Genomic DNA, 24,057 nt, shown 5'->3' with positions numbered 1-24,057 from the left:
TTTAATGTAATTAATTAATGGCCAATAGATGATGTAAGCGCTGGGGCGTCAGGTAACCGACGCCCTGCCTGTTGGCAATGTACTTCAACTAATAAATAAAGTAATGTATTAATTGAAGTAAATGACCAATCTCCAATAGATGATGGAAGCGCAGTGCGTCAGGTAACAGATGCACTGCCTGTTGGCGATTGGTGGTACCAATTAGGTATAAAATCATATGGCAGTATAGTTATTGGTAAATGTAATGTGCCAATAGGTATGCTGGCAAAAAGTATAAGTTTGGGTATGTCAGGTAACCGACACCCATATAAGTTATGATGTATTGTTTTGGTTTTGTTAACATTTTGCTATCGATAAAAAAAATATATATTTAAGTTCAGGTATATTTCAAATTGCTCATAAATTATGTTTATTAAATATTAGTCATTCAATCAGTTACTACAGTTGTTTTGTAAATGAGACTGCCGTTTAATTAAATATCTTAAACAATTTTGTATTGTTATAATGAACATAATGTAAATGTAGCTTAGTAAGAGATTATGCAACTTTAGCATTATGAACAACGAGGGACTCGTTGAGGAGCGGATGGCCGAGTTGTTATAATTTTATGCGTATCTATATTCAGTTGTCAGTATTTTACTCAAAATATTACTAAAGAGTCGTTGTATTGACTGTCCGTGATTGGCCGGTATTGACAGTTTGTCGAGACGGCCAATCACAGACAAGTAAGACTATGACGTTTTCTACGTTGAAAGTTGGAACCCGGCATTCGTTTCTCGGCAGTCGCAAGTGACGGTTGTACAATTGTTTAAGTGAGGTGTCATATTAAATAAATAGTTTTTGTCAAGCCTGTTGTGTGATTTCACGTACAAAATTCATAACCTGAGTGTTGAACCAATCCATTGGTTTACATAATAATCTACTTTTATCCGATTATGTACCACCACCATCCATCCATCCATCGATTGTGTATTTGACGACCAGTTTGGCCTAGTGGGTAGTGACCCTGCCTACGAAGCCGATGGTCCCGGGTTCAAATCCTGGTAAGGGCATTTATTCGTGTGATGAGCATGGATATTTGTTCCTGAGTCATGGGTGTTTTCTATGTATTTAAGTATTTATAAAAATTTATATATTATATATATCGTTGTCTAAGTACCCATAACACAAGCCTTATTGAGCTTACTGTGAGACTTAGTCAATTTGTGTAATAATGTCCTATAATATTTATTTATTTATTTTATTATTTATTTATTTATGTATTCAAGGGTAAGATCATTTAGAGAGACAACATAGTATGGTCTTCTTGGTGGTTAGCTTTCCCAGCAGATAACAGACTACGGATGCAGGCAAGACTGTATCCTCTTATTCGATGTGTGCTAACATTAATTTAAAGTGCATTCACAACGCAGTTACTTTTTATTTTCAAATGTTACTGCTTCATTAGGTAACTATCTGTAATCACAAAAAAACCCAAATAAAACCATTTTACTAGACTGCAAAATTTTAAAATTAGACCAAATTTCCAAACCATGTAGACTAGAATCTAGATCCTGATCTAAATTCCGGACAAGGTCGGAACGGGTTTATGGCAACTGCTGAACATTTCATTGGACGACGTCACCCGTTTACTGTCATATGACATGATTTAAGACTAACGAGTTGGCTTTGGAAGAGATTCTGGTTGATAAAATGACTAATGAGACTTCCTGGAGCGTGCAATGTTGAAACAGATGTGAAAAAGGTCTTAAGGTCAAGATGTTGTTTTAGTATAAGACATTTTTGTGTAATTACTTTATTATTCTTTTTCACGTTAATTTTTTTTGTTTTTATTGTACTCAAAATCAATATATTATGTTTTATAATACCTGCAGTATGTATGGATCGACGCATTACTGACATACACATCCTTTTTTATTAGTAAGAAAGTTTTAAATTTAGTTGCAAAAAAAATCTCTTTTAGAAATCAGGGGATTTCCCTTAAATCTGGAATCAACCTGTAAAATAAATCACATTTTGACATGAAGGACTAAATGCGTTAATTGGCGTGACTCGTGAGTACTTTTTATACTGCCTGGATTAAATAAATAAGACAACCAAGCATACAATAACACTCGTATTTGGAAAAGTAATACAGATAACTCTGTATTAAAGTGTTTAATTTTATTTGTTTTACTGTCAAATTACTCTCGTTCGTAGCACTTTACTTTGGCTTCTTTAACCATCACTGTTATTTACATTTTCATTCTTAAACATATTGCACAATAAAGCCAACAACCATCTTGAATAATGGTTTTTGGCACACTATGATGAATTCAACACCTTTAAATTATAACTTTAACAACGATTGTGACTAATGATGCATTAATAGCTTTAGTGTGAAGTTTGTCACGAGTATATGCGGACTTGATGTTATTTCTCTTCTATAGCGTTTATCCCATTGCATCCTCCGCTACTGCTTTGGAGCCTAGGATCCACTTTCAGACTATTTCTTCGTACTATTTTTGGCGAACTCCTTTGTGAGGTCATTGGAGCGTATGTCACCTCTCGTGCGGTTACCATGTTATTATATTGTATGTGTAAATATGAATGAGTCATATTTCACTTATAAAAAATGCGTAAATGGTTTTTGACTAGGGAACATAAGAGGATGGATTTAATTCTGATTAAAGTATAAACAACACAGTATTTGAAGCAAATAAACACCGTGACTAACCCTAAACCACAGAAATGCATGGACTTGAAATAGTTGTTGCTAAAATTAGTCCCTCCTACGATATTCTGAAAATATATGACGGATGTGCGTTCTTCAATATGCAGACGAGTGGGATTAATATAAACAAATTGTATTGATTTAAGGATTCAAAATAGCTATCTTTCGGAAAAGTTATTAGTTTTGAGAATTAAAATAAAAGAAAATAATACAACTATGATATATAAATTAGGCGATGCAACAGAATCTTTTAATAATATAGGAACATTAGATACAATTCACTTAAATACAATAAAATAGATCACATCATTAGTCTTCATCTAAATACAGGTACCATTTTTAACCTGTACAATAGAACGTTAATAAATAAATTACTGATTAGATCACCATGTGCATAAAGAAGAAGTTTCAAAAGTAAAACCTACTTTTCTCTTGCACAGTAATCTACAATCAATCGATGCAATAGTTAACGAAGATAAAGTAGTTTTATTTGAAGTGGCAGTCGCTCAGTCAGTGGTGTCAGAGGCAGAGGAAAATGTCAAACGGTGGGCTGATACAGGCGACATGAATCATGATGTTATTTGCAGGGTCTTAATCAAAGTTGCTGATTGCTGCAGTGGTTTGCAATCTAAGAAATGTACCTACTTGGAACTAGCATTAATTTTTTTCGCAGCTATACTGAATCTTGTTATTTTTTTAATGGGGTCCGCTATCTTAACTAAAGTTTTTTCGAAGTCAACGTGTTAATATATTATTATATGAATATTTGAATTTAATTGATTATTATTAATATTAATTTATTTTATTGACATAATATTATTAAATTGAATTTCTTTCTCTGTTTGCAACATTGGCTTGTAATTCTCATAGAGTAAGTGTGACATATCCGGAATCCTAATCGTAGGCCTTGGCTCTAGACTGTAAACTTATTTGTGAATAAATTGAATAACATAAAATAAGTTGTAATACATTTTTCTGTATTTTTTATGACTGGAACTACACCATATCTGTTCAATTTTGACTTCATTTCTTCTGTGCTTGGAAAATAGAATGAGCACTTGACAGTTTATTTGCCTGTAAACATGAAACAAAAAATACTATAATTAAACAAAAGTGTGGTTCTTAATCAAAGGTTTCGTTAAAAAATTGCCAATGAGAGAAATTTGCACTACTATTACATCAAATTTAAAAACGTATCTACTCAAAGCCGAAGTCAGACTAAAGTTTGTTTCGCGTATCGTAAATTTGAATATTTGTTTAATATGAAGAAATATAAACTACATTTACTCCCTAAATTATATCCAATGAAATGAATACCTAGCGATGATGTAAAAATGAACGTAAACATTTTTACACGATAATCTTAATAAATCTAGCCCATTCCAAGAGGCATTACGGTTTTGTAAATAAACAGATGTTTCTTACAAACGGTTTAGTCTCGAGAGCTTGAATGAGGTATAAATAGTTGTTTTGGCTGGAAGGTCGATGAATTCTGAAATTGTCGGTAGGTACTATAAGTAGTAAGTTTAAGGTAAATTAAAAAATAAGCAATATCAGTCACATCACCGATATGATTGTGTTCATAAGAACAATATTGGTGACGCATTTGGAAATAATCGTAATGTTGAATAATTTGGCTGTGCAGTCGATGTTAAAGATATATCTACAATTTTAAATTTTACTGCTTTGTAATAAGGCGAAAAATAAAAGGATAACTTTGACGTCCACAATACCAAGTAGTATCAATATGTGTGAGTAAGATTTGTGACATTTCCTTTATTCATAGAAGCACATGTATACATACTATGTTGGTGCAGAGTAAAGACTAGCTATACATTAAATTAAATATAATCTGTGAAATGAAATATATGTATATCTTGGTTTTGAAAGTGTCGAAGGTACAAAGTCATAACAATGTAAAGTATCTTTGGATATAAATAAGTTCTCAGTAAGGGAAAATGTTTTAACTTATCAGAAAGGCGAAGGGTAGGGCAAACTCTTTCCATACAAACTTTGTGCTCGTATTTCTTAGTTTGTGTTTGCGCTACAGTTATTATTTTTGGTGAATATGCTTATTTTTCTGTTAGCTAAGGCTTGATGTATTTTTTTTTAATTACTATTTTATTGTATTTTTTTTAATAAAGAAACATTTCTACATCAAGTTCTGCGTATATCCAATATATACAAGCACAAAATGAAATTAAATGCTATAGTACCAAAACTAACGAATAAAGGCACAAGGTTTGTATGGAGAATGCCTCACCCTACCCTGCGCCTTAAGTACAAATTTCGGAACTACCTATATTGAAATCAATCTTAATGGTATGACAGTATAGTTTTTATACCTATATGACAGAATGTTAAACAAAATTGTTGCTTTTTGCCTCTAGTTTTCATTGAATTCTCGAGTAATTTACAGAAATTGTCACCAAACTGAACATGATCAGAAAGTTCACATTTCTATGTTCGCTACTGGACTTCCTGTTCTATTAAAAGCTATTGCCATGACAATGGAAGATCGTGAACTTCTCGAGAGCGCTAAATGTAATATTGAATATATTCATTATATTAATAGAAAAGAGAGTGATAAAATAGTTACACCAGCTATGTATCAATTAAAAGAAGCAATCGCCAAATGTCAGTGCAAGGCGTACCAATCAGGTCCGCGTTCCGGTGTGTTTACACTATCACCACTCTATCTAATCACATCAACAATCCCTAATCTTGAAGCCATAAGGCCGAAACTCGGATGTACCGATTCACGTGAAAGCTTGTCTGAATTACAGGGCGCCAATTTATGTAGGTCGTCGCTGTCAATCTTATAGAGAGGTCGGAAGGTCTATTTTTGATTGGTCGGGGTTGGAAGAAAGTTTGTCGGAGGACAAGCCGGGTAGGCCGGTCTAAATGCGTCTCCTGGCACGCCAGTGGGACAAGGACGCGACTATGCAGTCCACAGATTGATAGGTCGATTAATCTTCAGTTTAAAATTTAAATTTCTAACACCTTAGCGTTTTTATTTTGTAAACAGCTCGCTTGGCTACCTAATCTACAAATGATTGGCGTATACTTTTGTTTTTAAGAGACCATCGTCTGACCTTGCAATGTAGAAGGAAAACTAAGCTTTATTGGGATACGATTTTCTTTTGACTAGCATCTAAAAAAACTTCAAGAATTTTATTCATTCGACGTTTCCGTTTTAGCTTGGGAAAAAATGATTTCATATTCCCGGCTGTTAAACAAGTCTCATTTCTCAATTTATTCTGTCCTGATATTTTGAAAATTTATGTTATTTTTTCTAATAAATTTTCGAAAATGGTGGAGCCATTGGCATTTGCGAGGACAGCTGACAAAGCCACAAGATATATTTATTTCAAAATATTTCCGATTAACACGGTCTAAACAATTTTCGCCCAGTTTCAGAACTGCATAGCGTGAGAATGTTGTTTACTATCGTCGAGGTTGCGTTGCACGTTTGTTTTAAATTTGAGTGTTCCACATCACTGCACATTCACGTGTGGGGTTAGCTACGAAGGTTCAAAGGGTTAAGAGGTTACGAAATGGAATTACGAAACGGGTCCGATCGATGTATTTCGGGCAGCGCGTGCGCCGGCCGCCAACACGGCAATATAACTGACTGTAGCTCGAAGCTTTACTATTTTGATACGTTGATTTATGGGGTATAAAACCGATCATTGTGGCGTGGATTCTAACGTTTAGCTTTGTTAATGAAGTATTTATATAAACCATTGTGGATTCTATTTTATATCTTCAATAAGTAGAAAAGAAGCTGCTAAAAAGTATTTTTTCAAAAATGAATGAGAAAGTTGCAATTTGGCCACATGTGGGGCAACGTAATCAGATGCAAATTTTGAGTGGTTTACTTATGTTCGCTGATGGGATTGACTTTTTAAATGGTGATTTTGAATAATACATTTTATATTACGTTCATTTGGATTTGATTTGGTTTGATTTTTCTGGTATTTCATAGTTAGTATTTTCCTCGCGTTGTTGCGGTGAAAAATTTTGTGTTTCACTCGGAGGCAAAGTTTGTTTAACCCTCGTGCCTTGAAACCCTTGCAAGCTGAAGATTCCACTTTTCGAAGCACTCGCTACGCTCGTAGTTGAATTTTGGAATCTTTCGCTTGCTCGGGTATCAATATTAGCACGAGCGGTTAAACGACAACTTTGCTCCCTTGTAAAACAAATAACTATTTAACTATTGAGGCAAGAAGCTTTTTATACTTCCACAGCTTTTTAGGGTTCCATAGTCAACTAAGAATTTTTTTTTAAAGACAACATTTTTTAAGGGATTACCCTAAATTTGTATTTTACCGTTCTGTCGTCATGCATGATTTATATATCCATGCCAAATTGTAGCTTTCTAGCACTAACGATCACAGAATATTACAATGAGAGACCTTATTACTATTTTTGTGAGACAGACGGAGATGGCGAGACTATAAGGGTATAGTCTCGCCATCTCCGTCTGTCTCACAAAAATAGTAATAAGGTCTCTCATTGTAATATTCTGTGATCGTTAGTGCTAGAAAGCTACAATTTGGCATGGATATATAAATCATGCATGACGACAGAACGGTAAAATACAAATTTAGGGTAATCCCTTAAAAAATGTTGTCTTTAAAAAAAAAATCGCGTTAACCCAATAGTATGTGGTATCGTTGGATAGGTCTTTCAAAACGAATGATGGTCTCCAATAACCATTTTTCGAGTTAATTTTCGGAAATAATCGCTGCGAAAGAAATAAATATGTCCCGCGCCCTCTATTAAACCATTTAAAACATGGGTCCAAAACATATAAAAATATCGTAAATTAAGAGTTTAATCGTAAAATAAATACTTTCAATTAAAACTATAGCAAACATGATCAGTTCAGTAATTTTTGAGTTATTGCAAAAAGTCTTATTTTCTTAGTAAAAAAACGTACATAGCGCTGCGAATGTATATACTCCCTTATGCTTGTAATGTACATGATACTTACTATAGTCTTTTTCAAATTGGAAGGGTAGGCTGACATTTAAATTTTTAGGGTTTCGTACCCAAAGGGTAAAACGGAACCCTATTACTAAGACTCCGCTGTCCGTCCGTCCGTCTGTCACCAGGCTGTATCTCATGAACCGTGATAGCTAGACAGTTGAAATATTCACAGATGATGTATTTCTGTTGCCGCTATAACAGCAAATACTAAAAAGTACGGAACCCTCGGTGGGCGAGTCCGACTCACACTTGTCCGGTTTTTTTCATTCCATGCCGTTGATGTTTCAGACCAATCCATTTTTAACGAAAATAACTGGAATCCTAATAGGCCAAAAAAATTCTTCGTAGCTTAGAAAATCTCATTATAGATACAAATCATCAAATTATATACTATTATGTAATGAAAATAAAAAGATAAGTTAGAATATTGTTCATATCGTTGAGTTATCGACCGAATCAATCCCGCTCGTGTCAAATCGTTTCAGTCGCGTCCAATTGTGAAGGTATGTTTACTTAAAAATATAAACCATCACCAATTTAATCGATTATTGGGACCGTGCGAAGTGCATGGTGGGGGTAAGTAAAGCGATCCCAGCGCATAAGGTGGTAAAAATTTTAACTAACTGCGGATAGCGTCTTTAACATTTCGTACAATTATATGGCTCGAAATGAAACTTTGATTTACGATTACTCCTGAAATATTCATTTAAATTGTATGGTGTAAGGGATCATTGTAATCTGTATGAAATGCTTAATAAAACTAACGTATTTATTTTGATAATTGTTAATAATGTATCCATGTAAATAGCTTTGCAAATGCCACATATTACGTGATCTTTTTCTAGAAGTTAAGAATGGATATAGTAAGTTATCCTTAAAAGATAGACATTTAACATCGCGGACTTTTTTGTAGACCTATGAATGAGAAACAACCCCACCATACATTGTGTTGTTATAGCTCAAACGGATTAGGCAGCGTTTTCGATTAAAGCTCCTAGCCAGCGTGATTTTTTCCGACAACATCGTTATATTTCAAACAATTTACACAAAACCTTAACAAGTTATATACTTAAGCCTTCCTCAAGAATCACTCTATTGATAGATGAAAGATCCGTTCAGTAGTTTTTAGTTTTGGAGTAGTTTTATAAGATGTAGTGAATTGACGTTTTCCCCTAGACTTGCGGACACTAGGTTGCGTGACAGTCGTGCACGCTTCCAATATGCCCTTTGCAGATTTAATCGAACATCGTACAAAATCGTTTCTAATTTGAATTGCCACAACCCTATAATCACTTTTTGACATGTGTCAGCCTACCCTTCTCATTTGAAAAATACCATAATAGCCCCGCGTTTAGCCTATTCAGACAGAATGATAACTACGGAACCCTGCACTGGATAGAGTTAATCATTAAAGCATTTACATTTTTTATGTGAGCGAAACAAATGTTTGTCAAACTCACAAGCGGTATTGAACCTTTAAGTCTAAGGAGAGACTTTGCCTCCTTATGTGTGTTTTACAGCTTGTACAATAGGCTGTGCTCTGAAGAATTGTTTGACATGATGCCCACGGCTACTTTCTATCACCGCACCGCCCGCCGTCGGCAGGGTGTTCATCCTCACACCCTAGAACCTTAATGGTCACGCACTGTGCGGTTTAAGAGGAACTTCCTCCCGCGCACGCTCCGGTTGTGGAATGAGCTACCTGCCGAGGTTTTCCCGAGGGTCTACAGTATGAGGTTCTTTAAAAAAGGAGTGTACAGATTTTTAAAGGGTCGGCAACGCGCATGTAACACCTCTGGAGTTGCAGGCGTCCATAGGCTACGGTGACTGCTTACCATCAGGCGGGCCGTATGCTTGCTTGCCACCGTCGTGGTATAAAAAAAAACGTGAAAAAAAATAACCAGTTCCAGTTAGCAGGGTAAGAAGTGCAAATGTCATTTACGAATACGATCACGAGACTAATTTAAAATTGCTTCTCAAATAATTTCCTGGGTAAATTATCTATAGATTAACCCCCTTTTTCATGAAAACCTTTGTTAAATATTGTCCCTTTCTCACAAACACAAATGTCAAAATGACAGACATGGACAAAATATTATCAAAGTCTTGTTAGACTTGAGTCTTGACAGGCGTTTATGTATAACTATGGAAGGTAGAGGCAAGGAACAGAAACTCCTTAGGCAGAATTGTTGCAAAAGTGTCCAGCTGTCAGCTATAAATAATAGTTCCAAATCTCTCCAGAGTAGCGCTAGAGTAGCTAAGAACCTAGGCGTTATTGACGGAGTGAAGTACGCTGTCTATGATTAGATTTTTTTCTCAAGTATTCTAGGTATTGTAGCACCACCTATGTTTGTCGGACACTTCTTGGTATATGGAGATTCTGTTCCTTGCCTCTACCTTCCATATGTATAACGCTGCCGCGGACTGGACGAACCCGGCGCGCGGCACAGCGAGCGTGGCGGTGGGCGGATGGCGGGCGGTGCGGCAAGCCATCATGTACTGCTGTCGTCCAAAACAGTCTCGCCGCGCCGCGTACATCTAGAGAAGAAGAAGCGTTGGAAGAGATCGCTCTGTAGCGATAAGGCCGCCTGTTGTTTACCTCTATCTTCATGTATTATATTTTTCGGTGGAATAAAGAGGATTTGTATTGTATTGTATTGTTGATGATTGTTGTTGCGGAAATGAAGCGATGCCTCTGCCGACCAGCCGCCACATGGAAGAGCAGTATCGAAAAACTCTTTAAAGCTAATAATGTAGACGCAGTAACGACACAAAGTAGATAGTTGTGGTGAAAACGTACATGAAGGGCTGACTCTAAGTGATTAAAGCTAATTTTAATGGATTGATGGCCGCTTGAAAGAACTGGATGAAAAAACGACAGGCGTCTGTTAGCTCGTTAAGTGGACGACATTCGTAAGATCGCAGGGCACTTCTGGATCAGACCAGCCCAGGACTGGGATAAATAGCGTACAAGAAGCTCAGCAGTAGGCAATAGGAAGCTAAAATTATGATAACGATGATGAATTTTGCCGTGGTTTTCGCCTGAATGCCTATTCGGTCAATTATTCGTTCGTCAGAAACCGTGTTATTCTCATATATATTTTCACGAAAAAATACCTTAATCGCAAAATTATTGTCAGCTTCCGATATTAATTTTAGATAGTAAATATGATGTATAAATAAAATGTTTATGACATAATCATTGAATCGAATTAAAAACACAATGCAGATATGGTAATGTAAAATTAATAGTATTAAAATTGCTTGATGAATTCCATGATATAATGAATGTCTAATAAATCGCTGTATATTATATCTTTGTATCATTGTGACACGACGTTTAATACAATTCGTTTGTGTTTACTTATAAAAATACGAGTAGGCAACATGAAATATTTGTTGCTCTTAATATGTTTACATATTTTATATAGTTCCTGTAAAAAATATGAAGCCAACGTCATCAGTATAGAGGACTGCAAAAATCCAGCCTTTCCGTATACCAAAGAAATACCCTATTATCTTGATTTCGCGGTATACAAAGGTTTATATAATAATCGTGTACGATTCAATTTGACATTGGAGGAAGACATTTCAATTGCGGATTTAGAAGCATCAGTTCGGGTGGGCAAAAAAACAGCCACGGGTATCGAATGGAAAGCAACATTGAAGAAGTTGACTTGTACAAACCCATTTATCAAAATGTGGTTTCAATTTTTCGGTGTTCCCGTTATTGCATGCAAACTGAAGAAAGGAAATTATTTTGTGAAGGATATAGACGTTAATGCCATGGTTTTTAAACATCGTACCCCAGGGAAAGTGTACGGCGAATACATTTCGTATGTTGAAATGTATCAGAAAAATAGTACACTAGGTTGTTGGGTGACGCACATTGATGTACTACCATCAAAAAACCGCCGTTGATGGTAGAATAATTATCAAAATTTAATAAGAAACAAGAAACCGTCTATTTTTATAGCATATGAAGGTACAAAATGCGTAAAAAGAGGTTTTTAAGGTTTCTATTTTAGTTCATGCTCACTTCAGTTTTCTTAAGATATATCTGGGGCCAAGTATGTCAGAGTGGTATTTATTTAATTTTAGTTAAAATATTGTGACATCTTTTTGCACGAATTATTGAAGTTTTGGTTTATTGTTTTGTGTGCATTTTCTTTTAAGGCAACTGTTTTTGAAATAAATATTGCATTTGAAATTCTACACTAATAAATTTTATTCACATTAAGTTTGCATTCACCCATCAAGATCAACTTCTTTTATTTTACAACGCTCTGTTGTTTTCTGCGGTAATCGCAACGTTAGACGCATGCGATCTACGGAATGCGTCGCGTCTGCGTCCCAAAACCGGGTCATTGTTTATTCTCCTACGTTAAAAACTCTACAACTCTGTTTTATGCGTACAACACTGTGACCTGATTTAGGGTCTTCTTCTTCTCACACCTATCAGGGCATGTCTATTTAAAGTTGTACCCCAACTTGCAATTTAGATTTTGGATTTGTTAGATAATTATATTAAAATATATCCACTCGGAATCACGAGCCCTTTAGATCCTAAAACGAAAAAAATAGTGTCACCAAAATTTGTTATTGAACCAAATGGATCAAAATAGTTGGGGGCTACTTGTTTTTCTTAGTAAAAATGAAACTAGCTCATGATTCTGAGTAAATAGAAACAAAATTAAAATATTCCAATTCTACAAATTAAAAAGTTGGAAGTAAGTATTAGTAAGCAAATTCAAAATCTGATAGGAAAAGGCTTTATGTCAATGCAATAAGAGTGAAAATGACATCTCGTCGTATGGCGTCGGTCGAGCCGAGCCAAGCCGAGCCTGGGGATACCCTAACAACTTGCGCGGACGCGTTTCGCGCAATTAACAAGCATACTCCTTACATATAATATACCTACTCTTCTTCTTCCTACTCTAATCCATTTACTTGGGGTCGGCTGTCCTTATCTGTCCTTGTGCCAATGAAGCGGTTATTGGGTGTGGGAAATTTCGAAATAAACACCAACGCTTACAAATTACTAATTATATTAAAAAAAAAAATATAATGAAAAAAAACTGAGCGGAGGTCGTGGTAAGGTCCGTTAGGTTATCAATAAGCCTGTCTGGTTTCACTGACGTTGTAGGGTACTCCCCTGACGTGGCAAGGTGAACGAGCAGGGCCCGGGTCGGTCGTCGGGACGTCTCGGGAAGCGCCGAGGTCAGCTGGTGGGTGAATCGAGGAAGACTCTGGCTGGCTTCCTACTCTGCGGCCGGATCAGCAGGTCCCTCCTGCCGCCGCCGTAGGTTTACGCCATACAAATGCACCCCTTGACCGGGGTGCACAACGGAAAATACGTTATTTGACTAGTACGTTAGGTAGCTCATTACTGCGAATTAAGTATTTAAAAAAAATAAATTGTCCACGGCGAACACTGCCGATTAAACTATATTACTTGAAATCGAACCGGCGCGTGAGACGACACGGCACAAGGCTCGTGAACGCGACCGGCAACGTCCGTCCTTTAAGACGATTGCGCGCAGAGTCGTCCGCCCTGGGTCGTCTCTGCTGGTATTTTTTCCGGCGGTATTCCTTATACATACTATGAATATAAAATATGCGTTTTAATGCGCGTTTGACGAATTGCGAAAGATTTTAAAATATTATATTTTGTGATATTTAGAAGGAGACATCAAAATATGTCCCAAAGCCCTCTTCTTCCTCGCGTTGTCCCGGCATTTTGCCACGGCTCATGGGAGCCTGGGTGCGCTTGACAACTAATCCCCAGAATTGGCGTAGGCACTAGTTTTTAAGAAAGCGACTGCCATCTGACCAACCCAGACGGTATAAACTAGGCCCTCCGGGTTAGAAGATCAGATGGCAGTCGCTTTCGTAAAACTAGTGTCTCTGCAAATTCTGAGGATTAGTTGTCAAGCGGACCCCAGGCTCCCATGAGCCGTGGCAAAATGCCAGGACAACGCGAGGAAGACGATTTGGTAAATAAATTATTATGTTTAAAGAAGCGATTAAGTATCGCATAAACAACCGCGCGCTTAAGGCGAAGGGTCCCTACCCTCTTTCCATACAAACTTTATGCGCGTTTTTCTTCGTTTGTGTTTACGCTACAGTTATTATATTTAATAAATATGCTTACTTTTCTGTTAGCTAGGGCTTGATGTATTATTATTTTTTTTTTTGTATTTTTGTATTTTTTTTTTAGTAAAGAAAAATTTCTACATCAAGTTCTGCGTATATCCAATATAACGCAACCTAATTGTGTTTGGGGTTTTTAAAATTAGCTTGATGAGTATTAATCGCCTGTCAAAAAAAAGTACAGTCAGCGATAAAAGCGTGTAACAAAAATGAATTTTCTGCAAAAATTTATTTAAAAATTTCACGAACATCGTTTGAGAACTGCGACCTGTTGAAGAGAATATCCGGATATACAAGTACGAAAGCATTTTTGGCCAAGCTGAAACGGAGACTTTCGCTAACGCTCGGTCAATAAGTTTATGGCAAAAAATTTTAGTACTAGTACCGCTGACTGTACTTTTCTTTCTATAGGCAACCTAATCATCGAGATAGTTCTAACAACCCCAAACACAATTAAGGTCTTAGCACATTGTTACAACTCAACAGCCACTCGACTCAAAATTAAATATTGAAATTAAAGCCTTATCTTGTATGTCCTATAGTACAATGTTTAAAATTTAGAACTGTCGGGTGGTCTACGCGTCGTCCACTCGTCGTCCACTAAGGTGAACCAAAAGTGAGTTGAGTTGGTGTGGAATTGGTATAGTGTGCGAAGACCTTTAGGTTGCTTTGTTTTATAACAGAAGTTCCTATAGCCACCACTCCTACGATACAACAAGATAGCATTGTTATTGTATGTCGTTATGAACGTACGTATGTAAATTTTCAGCTTCATCGGAAACCGAGAAGTGAGTCAAATTTCTTGCAAGATTTGATTACAGAATGCAGATGAGCAACTTTTTTTTCTTTCGACGGCAATTTAGCGGCGAGCTATTTTCGGCGACCCCTTTAATTTTTATTTTATTATGCGAGAATTAGATAAAAATATTATTATAATAATAAATAATAATTTCGTGATTCTGGCTATTCCAATGGTGATGTATACCTATAAAACGTAGGCTACAAAATATTCAAGAAAAAACACTCTGAATTTAGCGAATTCGTTACGAATCAGGCCATATTATTTCAATAGCAATCATGTTTCTGTGTCTATCATAACAAATATATAATGATTTGAAAGACTTAATGACAATAATGATTAAAATTATAGAACTAATGTCTAATAAATCGTTCCATTTTAACATTGGTGTAATGATGAAACTGTCATTATAACACACCTTTTATTACGATCCGTTCGTGTTTGTTGCTAAAAAAATACGAGATCATGAAATACTTGCTAATCTTAATAAATGTCATCATAAATTTAAATATTTTATATTGTTCTCGTAAAAGATATCAAGCCAACCTCATCAGTATCGAAAACTGCACAAATCCAGAATTTCCGTACGCCAAAGAAGTACCCTATTTAATTGATTTAGAAGTCTACAAAGGCATATATAATAATCGTCTCAAATTTAATTTGACAGCGCAGAAGGACTTTTCAATATCGGACTTTGATATAACACTTATTGTTGGAAGGAAAACAGCCGCAGGTGACATCGAGACGACAGCAACATTGAAACATTTGACTTGTACAAGACCTTTCATGAAAATATGGTTTCAATTTTTCGGTATTTCACCTCTTGGATGCATAATAAGGAAAGGGAATTATTTGGTTAAGGATATTGACGTAAATGCGTTGGAATATCCAACGTGGCAAATGAGAAAAGTATATGGTGGAGAATACGTCACCAAGTTTGTCATATTGCGCAATAACAGCACATTAGGTTGTTGGGAGACCATTGTAAAAGTAGTGGCAATAAAAAACTAGTTACGGGATTGAACATCAAAATTGAACATGATACCTACGACCAAGATTCAACATTCATCAACTTTTTTTTCATATAAAATACATTTAGGTTTCTTTGAATGTGTCTAGTAACTAGACTTTGAATTTCTGTTATCTGTGATTTCACGAATTCCCTGGAAGAATAGACTGAACATTTCATTTTTCTACATATTTTCGTTCCGTTCTCCAACCGTTCCTTAATCTACCAACGGGGCAGTAGCAAATGTTCACGAGGCTTCATTATACATCTTCATGATCTCAACATTGTAACTTCTTTCGATGATGGTACCTAAATGTAAGATTAATTAAAAGATCTGTCAAGTAAATAGGTGCTTACATTCAGGACATTTAATGACATTTAAGTCGAAATGGACATGGACAAAGAACATAAGAGACTGGTTGGACGTGGGCAGTACAGAGAAACTAATTCGCATGACTTCAGATAGAATGGCATATAGACATAAGGTCGCCAACCTCCGGGATGGAGAAAGCACTTAAAGAAGAAGAAGTCGAAATGAATTACTGAAACCACGATGAGAGTGTAACATCGATTGTCACGTAGCCATACTATAGGAACTCTCTGATAAACGAACATAACCTAATTGTATTATGGTTTGTTAGAATTATTTAGCTCCCTGTTTAAAAATGTATTGTACTAACAAAAATATTATATTATACATGAACTATTTGTTAATCTTAACATACTTTCACTATTGCTTTCGTAACCAATACAAAATCAACATCACCTGCATAGAGAACGGTGTTAATTTACCGTTAAGTATCTTTATTTATACAACAAAGTTAATACTAAATTATTTTTTTTAAACATTTTTTGGATTATTTTGTGGATTAAATACAATTTACAGTGATACTAATTCAGACATAGAAACCGCAAGACTACCGATACGACGATGACGATTCCAAATATTCAACCCCTTTTTTACCCTCTTAAAAGTAGATTTAATAAAGTTTCAAAAACAGAGTTTGAATTGAATTGAAATAAATTTTAGGTTTGAGGCCAAGAAACATCTGAAATAACATCTGTAAGATTAGAATAATAACGTAATCATTGAATCGAATTAAAAACACAATGTAGATGTTACCTGTTATATTAATAATATGTTCAAAAGAATTTGAAAAATCCAGACTTTCTGTATGCCAAAGAAATACCCTATTATCTAGATTTTGCGGTATACAAAGGTGTGTATAATAACCGTGTACAATTCAATTTGACAGTGGAGAATGACATATCAATTGCGTATTTCGAAGCATCAGTTCGGATGGGCAAAAAATCAGCCACGGGTATCGATATCGAATGGAAAGCAACACTCAGAAAGTTAACTTGTACAAACCCTTTTCTCAAAATGTGGTATACATTTTTGGGTGTTCCTGTTATTGCATGCAAACTCAAAATAGGGAATTATTTTGTAAAAGTGAACTAAGTATGTTTTTTTTTGTACAAAACTTTGTGTAGATTATATAAGGTTATCAACGTTTTTTGCTTTTGTAAAATATATGCCACGGTTTTTAAACATCCTGCCCCAGGGAAAGTATACGGTGAATAAGACATTTTGTATTGAGGAATATACAGGGTGATTCATGAGACGTGAGCAGGACTAAGCATACACAATCAGTAAATGATAATGAACCGTTCATCATCATATTTAAGTAAAACAATCTCGCTTTATTTCTGTTATTTAACTTTTTGGGAAGGACAAATTTGATAATCTACAATCATGGACACCCTACAACACTTAATTAAGAAAGATAAAACCTCTTTAACCGTTATGAATGACAGCAGTTTGATTATGAAGAAAACAAAATGTCACACTTGAGAGAGATACGATTTTTCAAAAGTAACCAGACTCCGATGACATTCAATTTGTCACTTGTTATGGATAAAACAAAGAGGGTGACCATACATGGCGTAAATAAATTAAAACATTTTTTTTGAACAGTAAAAAATAAAAGAACGTTAATCTCACAAATACTGGTACGAAACAGTTGCTTATAACTTACTGAATGCTCAAGCTTGATCCTGCTCACGACTCCTGAATCACCCTGTATAAAAAAAATAGTAGGCACATTATAGTCTATTTTTTTATCCCGTAGACTAAAATGACATTTCATGTGTTGCTAGTTTTTTACGTCTTATAAATAGTGATGTGCTACAACCGGTACTAACCGAAAATAAACTATTGGGAGTTACTTATATAGGCATGTAACACCATTTTGAGGCATTTATTTTATTGTAAAATTAACAGTCGCCTTGAAGCTCATAATGTAATTTTGAAATGTTTGAGTGCATTAGTAGTGAGTAGATTTTATTCATTGTTTACTTCCAATCATGTAGTAAGTAGATTTCATTAATTGTTTATTTTGGATCTAAAATTAATTTATTATTTATCGGTTATTCACAAACCGAAATCAAAGATCAGCACTATTTGTTTTAAGCTGGTCACATTATTTCTGCGTTTGACATTTGTGGTTGTCATTTTAGTCTACGAAATAAAAGAACAGACTATAGGTGGTTGGTTAACGGACGTAGATAGTACCCTACTACCATCAGAGAACCGCCTTTGGTGGTAGTACAATTATTATGTAGTACAATTATATTCTTTTTTTATAGCATATGGAGGTATACAAAATGCGTAAAAGGGGTTTTTTAAGGTTTCTATTTTAGTTCATGCTAACTTCGGTAGTGATCTTCATATTTTGAGGATATTTTCTTAAGAAAAACATTTTGGGTAGAGTATGTCAGAGTGGTATTAATTTTATTTTAGTTAAAATAGTATGACACTTTTTTGCACGAATGAATTAAGTTTTGGTTAATTGCTTTGGGTGCATTATCTTTTATGGTATTTTTGAAATAAAATATTGCATTTGTAATTCTACACTACTAAATTTTATTCACATTAAGTTTTCATACTCACATTATCTGCCGTAATACAGTATAAACTAGTACGGAAGGTAGCTTGCTTTCGCTATACCTTGCACATCCATACGAGTATAAGTATAAATATTATAGATCCATATGTATAGCAATTTATGTACCTAAGCTATGTTCCTATGTAACAGTAAGCAATAAAGATATTGATTGATTGATTGATACACCCATGAGGATCGACCTCATTTAATTTAAGTTTTTAAAGTATATTTTGACGACCGGTTTGGCCTAGTGGGTAGTGACCCTGCCTACGAAGCTGATGGTCCCGGGTTCAAATCCTGGTAAGGGCATTTATTCGTGTGATGAGCATGGATATTTGTTCCTGAGTCATGGGTGTTTTCTATGTATTTAAGTATTTATAAATATTTATATATTATATATATCGTTGTCTGAGTACCCTCAACACAAGCCTTATTGAGCTTACTGTGGGACTTAGTCAATTTGTGTAATAATGTCATGTGTGTGTAATATTTATTTATTTTATTTATTTATTTTGTGACATTCAGATGCATAAGCGAAAGGAAGCATCAACATATGTCCCAAACCTCTAAATGTAAATCGATAATTGAAATTGGATCCCCACATCCCCAGCGTAGTGAGAGATTCAAGAGTTAACACCTAAGGAGGAAATAATTTTGCTACCATAAGACAAATACTGCTCTTCACATCACCTATGAAAAAAAAAATGTCTTAGATCAGAAAAATGCCAGTTTAACCCCTCCTAGCGGGGAACAAACAGCCCTTTTCCGAATAGGTGATGCGAACAGAATGATTTTCCTATTAATTCCTTTAACATCCTGACAGATGATTTAACCAGCATCTTTGCGCGAGGGACAATGTCTCTCGTTACTGTACAGTCATGGATTTTAATTGTTGAGCCATTTGTGACTGAAGTAGGGGGCCAGTAACTTTTGGAAGATTAGACTTAGGACTTGCTTTCAACGTTACCATTGGTCGCGTTTGGCGTTGAAAGCGAACGCAGCCGACGCGCACGAATGAGGGTAGACCGAGCGCGGTCCACACAACTTTGACACCCACCCGCTATCTCCAGTTACCCGTGAACAAGGTGCACGTAACTGCGTCGAAATATCGGGAGCTCGAAAACAATATAAAAGGTAATATCACGGTTTATATCCCGGTCGATTTAAGTCCAGTGAAACTAACCGTTAATCATTCAAAACTGTTCTGGAGGAAAGATAGATGGATAGAAAAAGATACAAGAAAAATAAACAAATTAAATGTAGAGGTAAACAACAGGCGGTCTGGAGGATTGTGCCTCATTGCGCGTTATCGGGCTAGATCTTGGAACCAGGCGTTGTCGTGGGATTCGCTACCTTTCAGCAAGAAATAACATTCAGTAATTCAGTAACATGCGTAATTAATAGTATTAATGAAAATGAACAGCCGTACCAAACAATATGCCTTGGAATCAGATCTGACCTGCGCTCAAGATCACAGTGGAAATATCACACAGAGAAAACGCAAGCAGCCGGATTGTGACCATTTGGATGCGATAACGTCTTGGCCACAGTCATTAAAGACTTACGATTAGACCAGACATGAAGATCAATACATTGAAAGCAAGTATACACACGGTTACAAAACGACCTTGAGAGCTACCAGTCGACCATGTAAAAGGAGATGGAGCATCTATGCTTAGAATAAACTAAAATGCAGCAAGAAATCATAGACCCCATTGCCCCGTTAAAAACCCGTGGGATTAGGTTAGGGTTTGCAATCCGGACCGTATGAAATTCATCGAGACAGTTCTAACAACTCCAAACACTAAAAGGTTGTGGAGTTTCTATGGCCACCTCCTTCATCAACAGACCAGCTCGATGGTACCATAATATTGTCATCCGACTTAAATATGTATGCTGCAGTTTCGTCGGGAACCGGGAAGTGGGTCAAATTTAACTTGCAAGATTAGATTACAGATCGACGGACAACGGGACAGGTGAAATAAAACCTTGTAAAAAGCTTACGATTTTTCAAAACCTCTATTTACAGAACCTACGGCACCGTAATTAGGACTAAGTAATAACCTATAATTTATATATTGCATATATTGCGATGCGTGTATCATAATAATAGTTAATGACAATAATTACTAAAATTATAGAACTAATGTTTAATAAATTGTTCCATACCAACATGTTGGTGTAATGATGCATATGCCATTGCAACAATACTTTCAATACAATCCATTCGTGTTTGTTGTAACGAAATACGAGACCATGAAATATTTGCTAATCTTAATATATTCAAATATCTTATATTGTTCCTGTAAATATAAAGCCAACCTCATCAGTATCGAAAACTGTACAAATCCAGAATTCCCGTATGCCAAAGAAGTACCCTATTTACTCGATTTAGAAGTCTACAAAGGCATTTATAATAATCGTCTCAAATTTAATTTGACAGTGGAGAAGGACTTTTCAATGTCGGACCTCGCAGTAACACTTATTGTTGGAAGAAAAACAGCTGTGGGTGAAATCGAGACGATAGCAACAATGAAAGATTTGACTTGTACAAGCCCTTTCATCAGAATATTGTTCCAAGTTTTCGGTATCTCGCCTACTGGATGCAGAATAAGGAAAGGGAATTATTTGGTTAATGATATTGACATTAATGCCATGAAATATGCAGCGGCGCAAATGGGAAAAATAAATGGCGGAGAATACGTTACCAAGTTTGTCATATTGCACAATAATAGCACCATAGGTTGTTGGGTGAGCATTGTAAAAGTATTGGCAATAAAAAACTAGTTACGGGATTGAACATCAGCGATAGTCTGTCCTATCAAAATTGAACATGATTTCTGATCTTGGACACGGCGCGGATAGTGCGGCGGTTCCTCTCTCTGCAGCCCTGACCACCGGCAGCTTGGGCCCTGCCCCGCTGCTGGCGGCACACTAGGTTAAGTTTTTTACAATGTGTTTATATGTGTTTTGTATAGTATTTTTTGATGTATTTTTATATTTTACTTTTATATCCATAAATATTGTAAAAAACATAACCTAAGAAGAAAGAGAAATAAAGATAATAATAATAAAATTCTTTATCGTGCACTACTAGAGAAAAGTTCATATTACAAACAAAGACAAGACTTAAATGAGTAGGTAACAATAGGCGGACTTAACGCTATAAAGCGATCTCTTCCTGACAACCTTCAGATAGCGAATCGGTGGCAAGAAATAAGCTATTGGGCAGTGCAGAACAACAATAAAAAAGCGGCCATGTGCGAGTAGGATTCGCCCATGAAGGGTTATAGCTTAGCTTAGCCCTAGGGAGTTATAGCTTTTTTTTATTATGTCATTTATTCATACAAACCAAGTAGCATAAATGAGTTTTACTATTAAAATACTGACGTTTATAATTTAATATGTTTGTTTATGTTTAAAATGATTTCATTTGATTAATTAAACACCCGTTTAAAATATTTTTTCATAATTTTCAATCATGGCTGAATACCGAATAGGTCTGTGCCTTTGATGCCTCACCTGCCAAGAAATTACAAAATGGCGGACGAATGATTGATATGTCACTATATTTAAGAATTATTTCGCTTAAAATTTAGTTTTTTCTTCGCAAGTGTGATGAAAAACATTATGTGTAACTCCGTGGGTAAGAATATTGCAAACTCGGGTCTTTAATTCCCTCCAGCCTCCGGCTGTCGGGAATCCTCCGGCTGTCAATCAAAAATAAATAAATGTCGTAAACAGATTTAAGAGATTATTTTCTCTATTAATTTTGAATTGTTAGCTGAGTAAAAGTACGTGAAATTTATCAACTAGAAGAAAGACCCGAATCACGATATAATTACTCATGTACCTATCAATTTTGGAGAAAATCTGGAGCGAACTGCTTACGGAGCTACAGAGCCCCACCCCGTTCTACCCCAAATTCTCCTAATGTGCAAGATACTTGACACTACCTTCGGAATATCTTGAATTCAAGTCCAGTTAGCTGACAATGTCAAAGGAGGAAGTTGAGAACCTTGCAATTCAGTGTGAACACGAAAGCGTACTGTCAAACTGAGATACCTATAAGTCACAGAAAACGAGGCTAATGCATAGAGGAACAATTTGACAGAGGCCGCGCTACTGACGACCAGCTGTGACACTGCAATGGCGGAAGGATCCAATGTGTGGCGTGTCACGAATGTATACCTAGGCGGATTGAGTACATTTTCTCTAGTTTGGTACGAACACTTTTCTAGCTCGAGGATAAGGTTAAGGTTAAGGAGTATGGCAAAAAAAGTAAGACCGCCCGCCACTTTAGGTACAACTTCATGGATTAATATCGTATTTTACGAAAGATAATGTGATAATTGGTTAACTTATGTATAAAAATTTATCCTGTCTCTTTTTTTCTTTTGATCGGTATAATTTTTGCAACATTTGACCACGGATGCCGGCGTAGTAATTTTTTTTCTTCGAGCAATTAATGCACTGACATCTCAATTCGACTGACGGCAGATTGGTGGACGAGGCCATAGAGATAACTGTCAATGTGAGTGTGTCACGCGTAAATACTAGAAAATTGGTGGATGATGGAATCCTATTTGTGTTTTAGCGAAACTACGTCCTTAGTATTCTAGGTCCATGGGCTAATGCAGCTTCGTGCATAAAGATAAACAAGGCTAAAAAGAAGAACATTTTCAAAGACTTAGAAGCTGCAAGTACTTACACCTACTCTATTACTATCTTATTGTATACCAAATTAAAAGCAATAAACATACTTACGTTACTATTATGTTTTTTTTTAATTCTCTTTTCATTCTATTAAAACCTCTACATGTATAGTATTAGGTCTACTTGGGAGGTTTACAAGTAATTTTTTTGTTCGATTTCTTGTAACCAATTTTGTTACATGAGACCAAACAAAAAAAATACTTCTAAACCGACCGAGTAGACCCAATATTATCAAGGACGAAAGTACACGTACGGATGCATATGTCGCATTCTGCGCACACATACATACTTAGGTTGGGGATGAAATCAGAGATGGCGCTTTCAAATGAGTTTCCATAAAATGCTTCAAGACATACGCGATTGAATATAATAAGTACATGTTTGCACGCCTGTTGACAAATAAATAAATATTAAAAAGCTATAAATAAATATATGTATAAACAGATATAAATAAATAAATAAGGCTGGATATATCGACATCATCGTCACCATTAGTTTGAAAAATACTTACTTTGGCTCAGCGACCCAAAATGAGACTTGGCCTCCGACACAAGACAGCGCCACTTTTCTCGGTCTTGTGCGACCTCTCGCCAATTGTCGACTCGAAGCTCGCGCAGATCCGCCTCCACCATGTCGCTCCAGCGATACCTAGGGCCGAGAGGAAAATCCTCCGTAAAATATTGGGCCCCAAACGAAGACCGGATGGAAGTTGGACAGTCCTAAA

At 35.9% G+C, this 24,057-nt stretch overlaps 1 protein-coding gene across 3 annotated transcripts in view; it reads right to left on the bottom strand.

Annotated features, from left to right (window-relative positions):
* LOC133518614 (restin homolog) overlaps positions 1–24,057 on the bottom strand; it is an 81,829-nt gene that overhangs the window by 10,004 nt on the left and 47,768 nt on the right. The gene's annotated exons all lie outside the window — the stretch shown is intronic.

The sequence above is a fragment of the Cydia pomonella genome, chromosome 6 (assembly GCF_033807575.1).
Source record: "Cydia pomonella isolate Wapato2018A chromosome 6, ilCydPomo1, whole genome shotgun sequence".
NCBI lineage: Eukaryota > Metazoa > Arthropoda > Insecta > Lepidoptera > Tortricidae > Cydia > Cydia pomonella.
Note: the sequence above shows the minus strand (reverse complement) of the source record. Positions and strands in the feature narration are given on the sequence as shown.